This window comes from Drepanopeziza brunnea (genome assembly GCF_022702325.1).
Source record: "Drepanopeziza brunnea f. sp. 'multigermtubi' strain 214-2 chromosome Unknown ctg1, whole genome shotgun sequence".
NCBI lineage: Eukaryota > Fungi > Ascomycota > Leotiomycetes > Helotiales > Drepanopezizaceae > Drepanopeziza > Drepanopeziza brunnea.
Window position 1 is genome coordinate 2,838,105 of NW_027094064.1, and position 11,410 is coordinate 2,849,514.

Genomic DNA, 11,410 nt, shown 5'->3' on the forward strand with positions numbered 1-11,410 from the left:
AGTTATATAAAAAGCGGCTTGCATAGCAAGATTATCCGCGTAAATGCTTCGATTCTTTTTAAAATCGATTAATAAATTGCTTAGTAAATTAAAGAAAAGAAAAAGTACCGTTCATTTATAAAATTCTTTCGCATTTCGGCTTATCGAGTTTTCTTTTTAGCTTTTAATGCTTAAGAATATTTTAAAGTTTGTTTTTAAATTACAAAAAGCTAATTAACGGCTGCTTGATTTCGTCTTTTAGCTTTTCGAAGCTTATTTGCTTAAAGATCTTGTTTCAGCTTTGCTATACGAGCATTAGCCTTTATCGTATAAGGATTAGTTGATAATTAGCTTCTTTTTAGCCTTTCTTTTTAAAAAAAATTAATAAATTAATAAAAGTTAAAATATTACGTAAAAAAGATACTTACTTTGCGCTTGCTAAAGTTTCTTAATACCGAATTGCTTGCCGCTACGATTGCCGTCGTATCGGCCGCATTTTAAAAAAGACGTTTTTAATTAGTAAGTAGATTAATAAATAAGAAAATGATTTTTATTATAAATTTTTTAATCTTTTTTATTAAATCAAGCTGATCTATATTTGCAATGATACTTTCTATCGAATCAAGCTAATAAGCGGCCATATTAAATAGTATTATAAAGAAGCTAAACGTTAAGAGTAATTGTTTAAAGTAAAATCAAAAGTAATAAAATAAAAGTGTTAAAGTTAAAAGTGAACTCGTACATTTTATTTCTAAAACATCTTAGCGCGGCCGCTAATGAATTTACGAAGTGATAAAGCAGCTGCAGCTAAAATAAAGCGGCCGCAATTAAAATAAAGCGGCCGCCTCGCGCAATTTTTACTTTATAAAGTAAAGTCTGATTTCTTTTTACTATTACTTAATAATCAATTACAACTATCGCTTTCTTATTTGCTACGCTTTTAAATATAACGCTATTTATTGCTTTATAAAGTCGTCCTTTTTTTATTTAAAATTATCAACTTATTAATCGTAAACTTGATTATCGCGATCAAGTCTTTTTACTAATACTTTTAAATAGCTTTTTTATTAAACGAACTTTTACTTTCGGACCGACTTCTTTTTACCGATATACTAAGCACTACGGCTAAAAGAAATAACGTAAGCTAAAATAAGTTAATTGATAAAGCAATTAAGAATCAAGCGATTAAAAGTCAAGCGGCTAAAGGTCAAGCGGCTAAAGGTCAAGCGGCTAAAGATCAAGCAGATAAGGACGAAGCATAAGAAAGTAAAGCAAATATAATACGTAGCGAAAGCGTAGAAAAAGAAAACTTAAATTTGCAAGATAAATAAAGTAAGTTTATATTTAATTAATTAAAGTATTATTAATACTTTTTCAATTACTTTGCTTAACGCAAATCCTTATCTTTAGTTTAGCAAAGCTTAATTAGCTACGGATGCGCTAGACCTTACTTTTGCTAAGCGCCGCGCTATTATAACTCGATAGTTATTCGGTTAATATTTAATTAATAAATTAATTAATAAATTAATTGCAAATAACTAATAAGCATTTATAGAAATTCTTAACCTTATTTTTACTAAGCGCCGCGCTATTATAACTCGATAGCTATCCGATTAGTATTTGATTAGTAAATTGATTAATAAATCAATTGCAAATAGCTAATAAGTATTTACAGAAATTCTTAAAACTTCGCGCGGTATTGTAAGTCTATAATAAAAAACCGATTTATCTTCGTCCTTTTTTCGCTGAATTTCTTAAAGTTAAGCTAATAAGTATTAATTACTTTATTAATTAATAATTGTTAATTTTTATTATTTTAAGTAACGCTTTTTAAACACTAATAAACTCTCGCGTAAATACAAACTAACACTTATTATCTCTTAAACTTCGATCCGGTAATATTTTTGACTTATAATTAGTAAATATTTATTAATTAAATTTTTTTTTAACAAACGCAATTAGATTTACTCCAGCTATTTAATCCGAAATGAACAAAAGCATCGTTCTTAATAATATTAATATAAGTATTAATAGCTTTTAAAAAGTTTAATCTTTTTAAACTTTTTTTTTTCGTTCGCTAATTGTTTTAAAACTGCTTTAAAAGCAATATAATAATCGACGAGTTAAGCGAGTGCATTAGCTTAGCTTTAAAACGAAGATCCGTTTTACGACTTAAGTGCTAGAAACAATTCTTTTATAGTTGCTAAACCTTCTTTTGCTTTTATTAGCAATCGTATTAAAAAAGCTTTCGCGCAAAAAGCTCTTAAAAAGTCTTTTATTATCTCGAGCCTAATTATAATTACAAAAACCGCGACGAAAACGATGCTTTATAATAATACAAATGAAAAAGAACAAAGCGATAATAAAGAAAACTTAAATGAAAATGATATTTTTTTCTTTTAATATAAAAGAGTTAAAAAATTACTTTCGACGGCTAAAGCTGCTCGCTCCGTTTTATTAGCTAGCAAATCACTTTCGGCAGCTAAAATTTCTTCTCGTTAAAAATCTAAAAAAAGCAAGTATCTTAAGAAGTTTGCAATTATTACGAAAAAAAGAAGTTTAAGCTAACGAAAGCGCCGTCGCTATAAGCTAAGAAGTAAGTTCAATTAATTAATAAATTAATTCTTAAATACAATTATTAATTTATATAACTATTACGTTAAGAAAGATCCGACGATACTAAAAAAGCACCGAGCTTCTTATTAAAAAGACTTTCTTTTAGCGTCTTGTTCGAGAGATTACTTACGATTTTAAACAAGACTTTAAATTTCAAAGCGATGCTTTAAAATGTTTACAAGAAGCTTTAAAAGCATTCCTCGTAAGAGAGTTTAAAAGTAAATACTTATATATTTATTTACTAATCGATTTACTAATCGATTTACTAATCGATTTACTAATCACTTTTAATAACGAACTTATGTGCTATTTACGTTAAACGAATAACGATTTAAAATAAAGATATAGCGTTAGTTAAGAAATTGCGAAAAATGATAATTAAAAGTTTTATTTAGTAATTTTAATTTATTATAATATAATATAATATAATTGTAAAGTATAATATATATGATTAATAAATATAATAAATAAATATAATAATTAAGTAAAATTAATAAATATTCGTAAATTTGTTTTATTTTTAACGGCCTTATATATATTATTTTTAGCTGTCTTACTTTAAACTTATAAGGTTTCCCTATCCTTCGTAAAGAATTTGACTTAAAAAAATCCTCCTTATAAAGTTTAAAAAAAAAAGTCCCTTATCGGCCAAGACCTTATAAAAGGAATAAGGAGGAAAACCCCATGGGGCCCCCACCCCATGGAGCAGCCTAAAAAACACTTTATCAAGTATAAAAAGAAGTTGTTTTCGGCATTTAAAAAAGGATTTGCTATTATCTTAAATGCTAAAGCTAAGACTTACGGAACCAAGTCCTTTTCTAAAAGCAAGAACCGCCGAGCTAACGACTTTATAAACGCCGATAAGTTAAATGATTTTAAAAAAAGCATGCGATCGATTAAATTGTCTTTTAACGACTTCGATTCAAGTATAAAAATCAATCTAAAAAGTGCGAAATCTACTCGTAAACTACGGTTTACGAGCTAAATCGACGATCTTAAAACATTATCTTCTTAGCCGGAATCTTTAAACCGCGTATTCGATAAAGCTATAAAAGCCTTAAATGGACTTGCTCGAAAACGAAAACGACTTAACTAATAGCTCCGGACTTTATTCTAGCTTTGCTAACCTTCCGTCGGCCAAGTTTATACTTATTAACAATGCAACTAACAATAAACGTAAAAACGACACGCGCTTTTTCATTTTTAAAGATACTGCTACTAACACGTCGTCATTTAATGCTAGCTTAACTAAAAAAAGAAGACTTTCTTAGCTTGAAAAGAACGAAAGAGTTAAAGACGTAAGCACGGAAAGAGACTATAAAGAAGCTGCCGAAGCGTAATTTAAATGTTTAGAGTTTAAAAACAAGATACTCCTTTTTTTTTTTATATATTAGATTTTTCTTTCTTTTACACTTTCTTTTTTTTCTTCTTGCTTAATAATAAGCGGAAGCGCTTACTTATTCTATAAAAGGACGGATATAAACACTTTGCTTAATAAAGTACTTGCTATAGCTATTAAAGCCGTATTAAACGGACTTATCTTCTATAAAAGGACACACATCTCTTAGCTAAAACAATCAACGAGCTTTTTACTTATCTTTTTTAGCACTTCTTTTGTAAGACTATGAAGTCCAGCCTCAAAGCTAGGCTTCTATACGGCACATCTTTTTAGGTGCTTTTACATTATTAAAAGACATCGGCTTAGCTTTAAACTTAAAAGAGCTTAAGCTAGACATTTTCTTAACTAAAGTACTGCTTTTAATCTTAATAGCGAATATCGATTAATTGCTCGAGTAAAGCATAAAGTTATTAAAAGCGTTAATTTAATAAGCTTCGATAAATCGATATAAGTTAAAACGAATTATTACTATTATAAAGCTTTTCGTAATTAACTTAAGATATTTAACGTATTCGAAAGTATAAACTTCGCAAAAGACTTTATCTAATAGTTCGATAGCGAACGATAAGACTTTACGGCTAAAACGGAGCTTTATCTAAACGTTTAAGTTAAAGAGTTTTTTAAACTTATTTTTAAATTCTAATACGTTCTTTACTTTTTAAAAGATCTTTATGCAATCGCAATCGTCGTCGTTAAAGCTTAAATTAAAGATCTCGAATAATAAAAAGTAGTTCACTACTTTGCTTTCTTCTTTACTTACTTTTACTTAGCTACGACGGTCGAAAAGTCGTAAAATCGCGTTATTAAAAAATTCGTTTTTTAAAAGCTTACGGATTTAGCTGATAGCTTTTTTAATTAATTCCGCGGCAACTTAAAAAGCATTATCGATATTCTCGTTTAAATTTAAGCGGTCGAAAGTTGATTAATAAAAGTTTTAATAAAAGTTAATAAAAGTTATGTTTATACTTATAAAGTCTTTAATCTCGACGAGTCCGAAGCAACGGTTTAACACGGCTTTAATTAGTTCGTATTCGAAGCTGTCTCTTTTTTTAACGAGTAATGCTCGTAGCAGTTAATTTTCGAAAAAGTCGCGTTGCATTTTAAATGCAAAAGCTAAAAAAAAGCTCGCGTCGATAAACTTACGTAAAGTAAATATAATCGAAGCAATTAGTTTAGCGTTCGAAAGCTTATTAATAAAAGATAACGTCGATCTTTAAAATAAAGCTAATAATAGCGAAAAGCGCGTAATAAGTGATCTAAGCAATAAAGTCTTAAAAGCAAAAAGTTGATTTAATCTCGCTTTAATTGCTAAATCATCTAGTATTCGTAAATTATAATTTACGAATAGAATTTCGGATTCGAGTTTTTTTTATAAAACGAAATTCTAAGTTTAATTCTCGTCGACGAACTTTATACGTTTTTTAAGCTCGTCGTATTCGCTTTTAATACTATCGAAAGCTAAAACTAACAAGCTATATAATAAGATCTTTAATCTTAGCTTCTTTAAAAGTCTTTCGTTCGGAATAGCAATCTTATCTTTCTATTTAATATTAATTTTGTTTTCTACGATTTAGCAAGTGAGGTTAACTATCGTAGCATTAAGCTTAATAAACTTGCGTTTTCGAGCTATATTAATTATAATCTTTTAAAAAGCGACGTAAGCAATAATATAATAATTAATAACTTAAATAGCGTAAGCGTTAAAAGTGCAAGTCTTTAAAATAACGCTTAGTTAGCGAGCGCTGCGGATTAAAGTGCATATAGCTTTAAAGTAATCGTCGTATAGCAATTAGCTTTTAGCGCCGTCGAAAGCTTTCTTAATTCGTTTATATCTTTTAGCGTTTTTATTACGTAAAAAGTAGATAGCGGTAACTTTAATAATAAACTGGTCGTAAGCCGAAAAAAAGTCTTTAGCGTTTATGTTTTTTCTTACGCATTCGGCTCGCAAGAACTAATCGTATTATAAAATCAAGTCGTCTTCTTTACTTAATCTGTTATTAAAATCAAAAGTTATTATTTTAAGCATAACTAATTGATTAAAGTTGCTTATTTAACGGTAAGTCTAAAAGAACTTATTAAAGGTCTTAATAACTTGTCTTTCGAACTTTAATTCGAAACTCGATTATCGAGCCAAAGCAACTTGCTTTTCGCTTATTAATAAGCTAAAAAGTATATCTCGGACAAAAGCTTTTCTTTTAACGGCGGCTGACTTAAAAAGCATATTTGATTCGTAAATTACAGTTTACGAGCTAAATATAAAATAACGGAATAAAACTAATAATAGTAGTAATTAATTAAGTAATGATTAAAAGTCGTTAGTATTAATATAATATTATATAGTTGTGAAGAAAAGGTAGTAGTAGTATTATTATAATTGTTATTATATAAAAAAAGAAAATATTAAAAAAAAAAAAGAAAGAGCTTTTTTATATAAGTATATTTATAAAAAAGACTTACTCTTTCTAATAGCAGTTCACTTTCGAATATACGTAATTAAGCACGTTTAAAACAAAAGAACAATCTTAAATAAAAAATAAAAAATAGCCGTATAAGCTTAAAACAAGTGAAAAACAATTAAACAATAAAAATAATCTATATAAGATAAGTGAATAGCTAATAAAGTAAAAAGAACAAAGAAAGAATAATGAATATATTAAAAAGCAAGTTTAAATGTAAAAAAACAAACGTAAAAAATACTTTTCTTTATTAAAACAAAAAGAATGATTATTAAAAGCACGTCCTTTTATAAAATAAATATAAAACAAAGAAAAGATAAAAAAGTAAGAAAACAAAATAAAGAATAGATTAAGAAACAGTTTTATAAGCTAGTTTTTATTCTTTCGAAAGTATTAAAAAAATAATTTAAAAGTTAACGGACTTAAGTTTAAAAATCACTTTTAAATTGAATAGTTTACTTTTGCCGTCGTCTAAAGGCTCGTATTTATTAAAATCCGAGTTGTCCGAAGAACTCGAATCTTCTTCTTCTTTTTCTTTATCGTCTTCGTTAAAGAAAAAAAAAGTTTAATCGCGGCGATAAAATCGTTTAAAGCGGTTAGCTGCAAAAGTGCTTTTAAGCTTAATCTTATCGGTTTCTTAAAGCTTATAATATCTTTTATCGTAAGCTTTAAAAACGATATAAAGTCTTAACTATTTATAATTTAGCTTAATATCCGCGGACATATCGATGCTGCGTTTAACGTCGTAAAGCAATACTAAGTCTTTCTTTTTAATAAGTTCCGACTTTAAGACTTTGACTCGTTCTTAAGTAGCTTTAGCGGCAAGTCGATAGCGCTTCTTTCTTAAAATGATCTCGTCGATATCTTTATCTCGAAGTTTTAATTATCTAAACTTTATAGCAAGCAAGTCAGCGCGAGATCGAACTTTTTATTATAGTAATAACTTTTAAATTAGTTATCGTAATTCTAAAAGTAGCTTAGCTTTTCGTTCGTAATTTAAAAAGAAAAAAGTAATTCTAATAAATGCGTATATCGATATCCGAACCGCAAAGAACATTTTATTAAATTTGCGAACTTAATTTTTAAATCTTTTATTTATGACTTTTAATAAGCTATCCAAGATGTCTTTATGTTTTTTTTTAATTATTTTATTAGCTTTTAAATTATAACTTAAGATTTAAACCCTTTTGATCTCGTACTTAATAGCGAAGGCTTTAACAATTGCTTTATTTTCGAATCTTTTATCGATAATTAATCTTTTAAATAGTTTGTAACGATAAACGATATCTTTTTAAAAGAACTTAATAATAGATTCGGCGTTAGCTAATCGAAATAATCGCTTTTTTAACTATTTAAATAGATTTTTTTTAATTAATACGAAGCAAGTTATTTTTTTATCGATAATAAGTACTCGTAATACGTTTAAGCTAACTTTTAATCACATTTAAATAAGCTAAGTCGAATATAAAAAGTTTTTTATTCGGTTAGCTTTACGTTTTTAATAAAGCTTATAGTTTTAAACGAAAGCTTTGCAATCTTCGTAGCATTTATTTTAAAAGAAGAGTTTTAACGTGCGATAATAAATTGATTTAGCTCTTTTGTATTTAGATTTTCGATAAGCGTCGGAAATAATAATATAACGTCTTTAAGTTCCGTCGACAATTAACTTAATCGAATAAGAATTATCTGCTCGCTTATAAAAGTAATTATCTTTAATTAAGTAGTTAAGTGCTTTATTCTTAAACTTTTAAAAGTCGTAAGTCTTGATCGAAAGAAAACGTTTAAAAGTAATAAAGAATTAAGTAATAAACTCGGAGTCGAATAAGTAATCGTGCTTTAAAACTCTTTTTTTAATTCGTGAATTATAATTTACGAATCGTTTAATTAAGAATATTAAAACAATGCTTAACTCGTTAATAATTTAATCGTTAATATCTTTTTCTTTTCTTTTTTTAATATTTGAAAAATGCTTTCTTTTTTTTTTAAAAAGACCGTTCGCCGTCGTATTTTTAGTTTTAAAGATATACTTAATTTTAAAATCTATTAATCTTATTTACGCAATTTAATTCGTAACGAAAGCTTTAAGCAAATCGCTCGCTAATTTATTGAATTAATTAATTAATACTTTAACGTCGGTTTTTAAGATAAAATAAACTTCGTATAATTCGCTTTTTATTTTTTTTATAACTTTTAAAGCATCGCGGCATTTTCGCTTAGTCGCGTCGTACTTGCTCTTCGCAAAGTTTTAAAAACTACTTTCGAATTTAGCAAAGTATCGCTTCTTATCGGAATCTTTTTATTATAATACTGCTTTTTATCTTTTAAGACTAGCGTTTACCGTTAAGTAGATTTTCTTTCCGTTTTTATTATAATCGATCTTAATAAAAACGAAAGCAAAAAGCAAAGCTTTTTTAAGCAGCTTTATCGCTTTTTATTAAAGCTTTAACTATTCGAATTCGACTTTCTTTTTTATAATCGCGTAAATTAAAGCAGCAATCGTAAAGAAGTTTTTAATTTAGATTTTATAATAAACTACGATCTTAATAAAAGCTCGAGCTTCCGATACATCTTCGTACTTAGTTTATTTTAATATCTTTTTAATTTTAACGGTTTAAAAATAGCGTTTTTCGCTATCCGTAACGAATCTAACGATATTAAAACTAAGCATATAATATTAAGACTTCGTTCCGACGATCGTCTTAGCTCTTTCGAACCTTACGAGCACTTTATTGATGTTTTAAATATGTTTTAAAACAAATCGTTGTATTTCAAGCAAAACCTTTTCGTAATTATAAAAAGATCGCGATCTTTTAACTCTTACGTTATTTATATAAAGCAAGCAAACGTTAAGAATACAATCTATAAGGATTTTATAAATGATTTTAACGAATTAAGCGATCGAATTAATAACATTTATAAGTATCCGAATCATTCGAAGCAATCCGATAAGCGTTTAAATAGCTTTTATATCTTTAGACTTAACGTCGAAAAAGAATTAGTTGTATTTAAAAAAGAAATTTAAGAGTATAGCTATTATAAAACTAGTAAATTCGTTCGAAAACTAATTTACGTTTAAAGCAATATTAGCGTCTTTAATTATAATACAATTCATCTTAATTACAATAGTAATCAGCTTGTATTTTCTTTTTTTTTTTTTATTATAATAAACTATTTATTCCGGTAAAAACTTTAATATAATTCGAAAACCTTTTGCTTTAATCGCTTTTTTAATATAATAATGACTATTTCTTATAAAGCTTTTAATATTATAAACGTTTTTTCTTATTAAGCTTCGTAAAGTATCGTCTTAATCTTTTAAAGTAGTATAACTTTCTTTCGGACTTAGTTAAGATAAGTAAAATCTTAAGCTATCGCTTTTTCTCGATTTAAAAAGCATTAGTAAAGCAGCTTTCTTTCTTTCGAAGTGACTTAAAAGCTAATCGTAAATGCTTCGAATCGTTTTTTCGTTAATTTCGATCTAACTTTTAAGTTTAAAAACCTGTTAATAAAGTATTTCGAAAAAGGTCTTTTAAATTTAAAAAGTCTCGCTTTCTTATCTTGCTTAAACTAATCGTCGATCTTTTTAAGTATTTTTTTATCCGATACTTTTAAATCTATCGGTTTAACTTTTTCCGCTTTCTTTTTATACATCGTATTAACTTTTATTATATTCTTTTTTAAAAAGTTTTTATCGTTATCGATAATAAATATAAAATTTTTCGATTTATTAAGTTTAATTGCAAATATTTTTAATATTTTTAATTTTAACGAACTTTGCTTAACATTAAGTTGAATTGTTTTTTTATAATTTTGTTGTTTTTATACCGATCTATTCGTGAATTATAGTTTACGAGCGGAATTTCTTTTTAAACTTCTTTTTAGCTTAGCATCTATCTTAGCTTGCATATTAGTTATTAATTTCTCGAGTCTTTAATCAAATCCGACTTATCCTTTACAATAGTAATTTATCTTTAAGTAAATCGATCGTAGTTTTAAAAAAAAGCTTTTATCGTATTATTATCGAAATAAAAAAAAAAAGTTAAGATTTTAAAAAGAAAAGCATGCTTAAAATAACTTCGTAATTGTTATTATTAATAATAAAAAAATCAGCGTAGTTAATGATTCCGCTAATAATGATTTCGACGTCGTTTATTTACTTATCGAAGTTATAAAAATCTTTAAACACGATAATATAAATTAAAGCTCGATCCGTTATAATAAATAGTTTAGCTATCTTAGCTACTTTTTTATTTATTACGTTAACTTTAAATCTATTATCAAAAAGAGATTTACTTTTAATTATACCGTCGATATTAATAAAAACTTTTAAAGTCTTTATCGTTACTTCGAAACAATTGCGAAAGATAAGTTATTTGCGAATTTACGTCGTTAAAAAGTTTAGCTTGCTTTTTTTATTCCGACTTAAACGTTTAATAATTAAAGCGTTTATGAAAATAAGCTTACCTTAAAAGACTTTTACGTTTTCTTTAACATCGAGAACTATTAAAATATAATAATTTAATAGTTTATCGAAGCGAAAGCTGAATCCGAACAAGTCTTTAATTTAAACTTCGATTTTCGATTTTATAATCGCCGCTACTACTTTTTCTTAAGCTTTAATAATAACGTAAAAGTTAATAAACTTTTTTCGTTTATAAGTCTTCTTTTTCTTTTTTCTTAACATTTGTTAAATAATCTTAACTTTTCTTTTTATATCCTTTATAACTTCGTCGGCTTTAATTAATTTAAAAAGTCTAAAAAACTTTTCTTTAATTACATTATCGAACAACTTATCTTTTAAGTCTATCTTTATAGCAATAATCGATTTTTAAAAAGCACGGGCCTTAAGAGTGCCGTAATTATTTTTTTTTTATTATCGGACATTCTTCTTAACTTTAATAAGCTTAGATCCTTTCGAAAGCAAAAGAAGCTTTTTAACTTTATCTTTTGCGGCGGCGTT